Source organism: Macrotis lagotis, chromosome 7, assembly GCF_037893015.1.
Source record: "Macrotis lagotis isolate mMagLag1 chromosome 7, bilby.v1.9.chrom.fasta, whole genome shotgun sequence".
NCBI classification, from domain to species: Eukaryota; Metazoa; Chordata; class Mammalia; order Peramelemorphia; family Peramelidae; genus Macrotis; species Macrotis lagotis.
Genome location: NC_133664.1, coordinates 213,151,898 through 213,158,452, shown reverse-complemented (window position 1 = coordinate 213,158,452; position 6,555 = coordinate 213,151,898).

The window sequence follows — 6,555 nt, the reverse complement described above, 5'->3', positions numbered from 1 at the left end:
CCACAAGCTTCCAGTCCAGCAGTTCCCATTGCCTCTGATTGCCATTCCTCACTATTACTGTATAGGACACCGGAGCAATGGATAGATCCCCCATTAAGGTGGCATTTTCTAACACAGCACACCACCGTTTAGAAAAGTCATAAGAGGGATCCCTTTGAGGGGGTGGTTCCTTTTTCTCCTGAAACCTTCCTTTCATCTTGTCTTGTGTGTGTCTTAATTCTTCCTTCCTGTAATAGTCTAAGCCTTTACTCTCAGCCTCTGAAGCTATTCCCATTATCCTTTTTTCTTCTATGGTCCACCTTCCAAAAACACCATATTTTGACTCTAGCCAATTCTTTGCCTCTTCCATAGAAATGATTCCTTGCCTGATACCATCCCAGGATAGCTTCTTATCATTCAGGATCTGGGGATCCTGTTCAACATCTGTAACAGACTTGTAGTCTACCAGTCTATTAGGCACATCTCCCTCTGCACTTTGTGCAGCCTTTTGCTTTCCCTCCAGTGCCGCAAGTCCGTCTTTAACTGCCTGAATAGCCTTATCATATGCCTCCCTCCTTTCTTTTTTGGAGGAGTGCTCATCAATACGGCACAATTCTTTCAATATTTCAGCATAAGGGTTTGTATTAGTCACCTCCTCCTCATCAGAGGGCAAGGGAACGGAGGCTGGATCTACTTCCATAGGTGTATCTAAAGCAGGAGCACTGGGTGCTTCACAAAGAGTCTCTCCCCCAGAAGGGGGAGGAAGCAGGAAAGGGTTAAGTAAGTCTTTTCCTGCCATTGGAGGCATATCATCCGAACTTCCTCCAAGAATAATTCTTTCAGCATCAGTCACAGCGGGGCAGGCCCACAAAGATCCATTGTCATCATAGCGGGGATCAGGTCCTTTATCATGACCATGGGGATCAGGGGGATCATCTATGGGTTTCTTATATCCCTCAAAGACCGATGACACAGCAGCTGTGACCTGAGCTTCCCCATGGACTCTTTGCATAATTTTACACAGTGTGCCATACAGTTCTGCCAGTCTCTAGGCTTCCTTGTTCTTAGTTTGGACTGCTTCCCATAAGCTTTTTCCCAGCTCATCCCATTTTTCCAAGGAGAAGAGTTCGTCAGTCTTAGTAATTATGCCCTTGTCTCTTCCCCAGTGTAATACCTAGAAAATTTCTGACCTCTTAACAGGCAGGTCATATTTTTTCGATAAATCCTCTAAGGTATTGAACATGATGCGCTCCGTGGCTGATGCAGCCATTCCAATCCCAATTTCCTGACTCACCGGTCAGCTGTGGCCACTTAAATCTGCTTTTCTTTGAGCGCCGAGTGAGGGAGTGTTAGCACTTCCCTACCGACTCGGTTCAGGATGTCTTCTCCCCATTCAACTCACTTCATCATGTCGGGGTCACCAGCTGTTGAGTCCGATAGGAGGGAACTCAGGCAGACACCAATATAATGCATAAGCTGGTTCGTTTATTGATTACAGGATACATACTTTTATACTTTTCATTTACGTAACCACTTACATAAGCGTTTTAGCAAGCATTTTTTTCACATGCATTTCCTTGTGTATGTCTTAGGTGAATATTTTGAGAACCAAACAGTGTTTTGAGAAACGGAGTGCAGAATGCTTTGAGAACAGTGCAGAAGGTATTTTCTCAGAATGTGCTTTCTTATCTGAGCCTGGGAATACATCTTGTTAGCTCAGACATGCAGCTACTCCCTTATCTAAGCTCTGAAGTACACCTTGCTTGTTAAAGCACATAGCTATTTCTGTGTTAACCCTTCATAGCTCTTAGCCTGGAGTACATATGACACCACACTTAGCCAGAAGTGTTGTATACTCAGGATTTTCTATGTTTTAGATAGAATGATTTAAAAACACTTCCTCCTTAAAAGGGGGGACAGGAAGGAGATGGGAGGATGGGAGGGGATTGAATGGGGGTAAATCTCATTACATTAAGGTACAAAAGACCTATTCTAATAGAGGGGAAGAAGGGAGGAGATGAGATACACCTGAATCTTCCTCTCATCAGACTTGTATTAAAGTTAATTTACACACACACACACACACACACACACACACACACACACTCAGTTAACTTTAAAAACATTTTAACTTTCAAGTTTTAAAAGGGGAAGGGGGGAACATAGACAGGGAGGGAGAGAAAAAAAGTTGAACTAACAGAAGGAAGGGAAGGGAAAAAGGAAAAAGGAAAAGGGGAAAGAAAGGGGAGGGTGTGAATGCAGGAGGGCAAAGACACTGAAGGTGACAGTACTCAGAAAATACTGGAGAATATGGATAAGGGGGGGAAATGGGAAAAATATGAACAGAGGGAAGATAGCATGGAGGGCAATAAAGAGTTAGTAATTATAACTTTGAATGTGAATGGAATGAAGTCTCCCTTAAAACGTAAGCGAATAGCAGAGTGAATTAAAAACCATAATCCTACAATATGTTGCTTACAAGAAGCTCATTTGAAGCAGAGAGATACATACAGAGTAAAGGTAAAAGGTTAGAACAAAATGTATTTTGCTTCTGCTGAAGTGAAAAAAGCAGGGGTAGCAATCCTTATCTCAGACAAAGCAGCTGCAAAAATAGATACTATTAAAAGAGGTAAGGAAGGAACCTATACCTTCCTAAAAGGTATCATAGACAATAAAGTGATTTCAATAATATGCACCCAATGGGATAACATCCAAATTCTTAGAGGAGAAGCTGAAATAACTACAGGAAGACATAGATAGCAAAACTCTACTAGTGGGAGACCTTAACCTCCCACTCTCAGATTTAGAGAAATCTAATGATAAAATAAACAAGAAGGAAGTTAAGGAGTTAAATAGATTGGTAGAAAACCTAGATATGATAGACTTAAGGAGGAAACTGAATGGGGATAGAAAAGGTTATACCTTTTTTTCTACAGTACAATGGTACTTAACACAAAAATTGACCATGTACTAGGGCATAAAAACCTAGCAATCAACTGCAGAAAGACAGAAATAGTGAATGCATCTTTCTCAGATCATAATGCAATAAAAATCATATGCAATATTGGGCCAGGGAGATATAGACCCAGAACTAATTGTAAACTGAATAACCTCATTTTAAAGAATGAATGTATCAAACGACAAATTGTAGAAAGGATATATAATGCCAATAATGAAACAACATACCAAAACCTATGGGATTCACTCAAAGTGGCTGTCATGGGATATATTATATCATTAAATGGTTGCATGAATAAATTAGAGAAAGAAGAAGTCAATGAACTAAATATGCAACTAAAAAAATAGAGAAAGAGCAAATTAATAACCCCCAATTAAATACCAAGTTAGAAGTTCTAAAAATTAAAGAAGAAATTAATAAAATCAAAAGCAGGAAAAACTATTGAATTAATAAATAAACTCAAAAGTTGGTTTTATGAAAAAACCAATAAAATTGATATACCTTTGGTCAATTTTATTTAAAAAAAGAAGAAAATCAAATTGCTAGTATCATAAATGAAAAAAGGTGAACTTACCACCAATGAGAAGGAAATTAAAGTAATACAGAATTATTTTGCCCAACTCTAGGCCAATAAATCTGACAATCTAAGTAAAATGAGCAAATAGTTACAAAAATATAAGTTTCCCAGGTTATTTGAAGAGGAGATTAAATACCTAAACAATCCTATCTTGGAAAAAGAAATTCAACAAGCCACCATTGAACTCCCTAGGAAAAAATCTCCAGAGCCTGATGGATTCAAAGTGAATTCTATCAAACATTTAAGGAACAATTGGTTCCAATTCTATACTCTTTGGAAAAATAGAGAATGATGGAGCTCTGCCCAACTCTTTCTATGAAACCAGGATGGCGCTGATACCTAAACCAGGAAGAGTTAAAACAGAGAAAGAAAATTATAGACCTATCTCCCTTGTAGATGCAAAAATCTTTTTTTTTAAGTTTTTTTTTGTAAGGCAAATGGGGTTAAGTGGCTTACCCAAGGCCACACAGCTAAGTAATTATCAAGTGTCTGAGACCAGATTTGAACCCAGATACTCCTGACTCCAGGGCTGGTGCTTTATCTACTGCGCTACCTAGCCACCCCATAGATGCAAAAAATCTTAAATAAATGTTAGCAAAATGATTACAACAAATTATCACTAGGTTAATACATTATGACCAAGTAGGATTTATCCCAGGAATGCAGGGTTGGTTCAATATTAGGAGAACTGTTAGTATAATTAATTATATCAACAACAAGCCTATCAGAAATTATATGATTATATTAATAGATGCTGAAAAAGCTTTTGACATAATACAGTACCAAGTCCTACTAAAAACACTAGAGAGTGTAGGAATGAATGGTCTGTTCCTTAGAATAATAAGCAGTATCTATCTGAAACCATGTACAAGTATTATATTCAATGGGGAGATGCTAGAGGCATTCCCAGTAAGATCAGGGGTGAAACAAGGATGCCCATTATCACCATTACTATTCAATATCGTATTAGAACTGTTAGCTTCAGCAATAAGAGAAGAAAAAGAAATTGAAGGAATTAGAATTGGGAAGGAAGAGACAAAACTCTCACTCTTTGCAGATGACATGATGGAAACAATTAGCAACTTTAGCAAAGTGATAGGATATAAAATAAACCCTCATAAATCCTCAACTTTTCTATATATGACTAGCACGATACATCAGGAAGAGCTAGAAATAGAAATCTCATTCAAAGTAACCTCAGACAGTATAAAATACCTGCGAGTCTATTTGCCAAGGCAGACTCAGAAACTTTTTTGAAAACAATTACAAAACACTTCTCACACAAATAAAATCAGATTTAAATCACTGGGCAAACATCAACTGCTCATGGATAGGTAGAGCTAATATAATAAAAATGACAATTCTACCAAAACTAGACTACCTGTTTAGTGCTCTACCTATCAAAATTCCAATACATTACTTTAATGAGTCAGAAAATGTTGTAAGTAAATTCATATGGAGAAATAAAAAGTCAAGAATTTCCAGGGATCCAATGAAAAAAAGTGCAAAAGAAGGTGGCTTAGCCCTACTAGATTTAAAATTATATTATAAGGCATCAGTCATCAAAACTGTATGATATTGGCTAAGAAATAGAGTGGTGGACCAGTGGGATAGACTAGGTGCAATAGCAGGAAACAATTATAGTAATCTGCTGTTTGATCAACCCAAAGAGTTCAGCTATTGGGATAAAAATTCTCTCTTTGATAAAAACTGGAAAATTGGAAGTTGGTATGGAAGAAACTTAGATTAGGCCAACATCTCACACCCTATACTAAGATAAGATCCACATGAATACAGAATTTAGACATAAAAAACAATATTATAAGCAAGCTAGAAGGTCAAGGACTAGTTTACCTGTGAGATCTATGGAAAGGGAAGCAGTTTACGACTAAGGAAGAGAGATGGAGAACATCTCTAAAAACAAACTAGATGATTTTGATTACATTAAAAAGCTTTTGCACAGGCAAAACCACTGTAACCAAGATCAAAAGAAATGTAGTAAACTGGGAAACAATCTTTACAACTAGGATTTCTGACAAAGAATTCATTTCTAAAATATATAGAGAACTGAGTCAAATTTTTAAAAAAGCCATTCTCCAATTGACAAATAATCAAAGGATATGCAAAGGCAATTTACAGATGAGATCAAAGCAATCCAGTCATATGAAAAATTGCTCCAAATCATTACTTATTAGAGAAATGCAAATTAAAGCTTCTCTGAGGTACCATGTTACACCTCTCAGACTGGCCAATATGACCAGAAAGCACATTGATCATTTTTGGAAGGGTTGTGGGAAATCTGGGACACTAATACATTGTTGGTAGAACTGTGAACTCATCCAACCTTTCTGGAGAGCAATTTGGAACTATGCTCAAAGGGCAACAAAAATTTTCATACCCTTTTTGATCCAGCAATAATACTACAGGGTCCATATCATGAAGAGATGATGAAAAAGGGTAAAAACATCACTTGTATAAAAATATTCATAGCAACCCTGTTTGTGGTGGCAAAGAATTGGAAATCAAGTAAATGTCCTTCAGTTGGGGAATGGCTTAGCAAACTGTGGTATGTATGTGTATGTCGTGGAACACTATTGTTCTTTTAGAAACCAGGAGGGACAGGATTTCAGGGAAGCCTGGAGGGATTTGCATGAACTGATGCTGAATGAGAAGAGCAGAACCAGAAAAGCATTTTACACCCTAATAGCAACTTGGGGGTGATGATCAATCTCGATGGTCTTGCTCATTCCATCAGTGCAACAATCAGGGACAATTTGGGGCTGTCTGCAATGGTGAATACCATCTATATCCAGAAAAAAGAACTGTGGAGTTTGAACAAAGACCAAGGACTATTACCTTTAATTTAGGGGAAAAAACTGATATCTTATTGTCTTTTCTTGCTATCTCTTTTACTTTGTTTCTTCTTTAAGGATATGATTTCTCTCATCACATTCAATTTGGATCAATGTATACCATGGGAACAATGTAAAGACTGGCAAATTGCCTTCTGGGGAGGGGGGGTGGAAGGAGGGAAGCAAGA